Source organism: Halyomorpha halys, unplaced genomic scaffold (assembly GCF_000696795.3).
Source record: "Halyomorpha halys isolate HHAL.00 unplaced genomic scaffold, Hhal_1.1 Scaffold384.1, whole genome shotgun sequence".
Classification (NCBI taxonomy): Eukaryota; Metazoa; Arthropoda; class Insecta; order Hemiptera; family Pentatomidae; genus Halyomorpha; species Halyomorpha halys.
In genome coordinates, this window is record NW_027107790.1 from 273,217 (window position 1) to 273,846 (window position 630).

The following is a 630-nucleotide window of genomic DNA, read 5'->3' on the forward strand; positions in this document are numbered from 1 at the left end:
GCAATATCAATTATATAGACAAAAAATTAACTATAGGCAACAATCTTAACAGTATTAATTTCTTTAGGCATAATCTGGAAAAAAAACAAAAAAACATCATAATAATCTTAATTACATTACGACTAAACAGTCTTGGGCTGTTGTTTTCTGTAAAATTGTATTAAAAATAATGTAATTAATTTAATAATAATAAGATTAGAAAAATGTTTTAAATATTTAATTTTTCTTATATTCCTTGAATTTCAGAATAATATATTGTTTGAATATTGTTAATTTTTTAAAGAGTTATAATAATTAATTTTTTAGGTATAATACAATAGAATTTAGGTGTTCATTTGTAACATTCAATCCAAGACCTCAATGCATTAATTCTGCACTCTTTTAAATTTATATAATTAATTGTCAACATTTCCTCATCATTGGAAAAAAAAAAAAAGGAAGCAAGTATTTAATCAATAGATATTTACAATTTATTTATAAGATTAACAGAAAAAGAAAGTCTGTAATCATCAGAATATTACCTAGCAAGAAAAAAAACAACATAAATCTACTACACACACACAAACATATATACATATTCATACATACACACACACATATATATATATTCATACATACACACACACATAC

General features: G+C 21.7%; 1 protein-coding gene across 3 annotated transcripts in view; it reads right to left on the reverse strand.

Moving 5' to 3' along the window:
- LRP1 (LDL receptor protein 1) overlaps nt 1-630 on the reverse strand; it is a 273,932-nt gene that overhangs the window by 272,274 nt on the left and 1,028 nt on the right. The gene's annotated exons all lie outside the window — the stretch shown is intronic.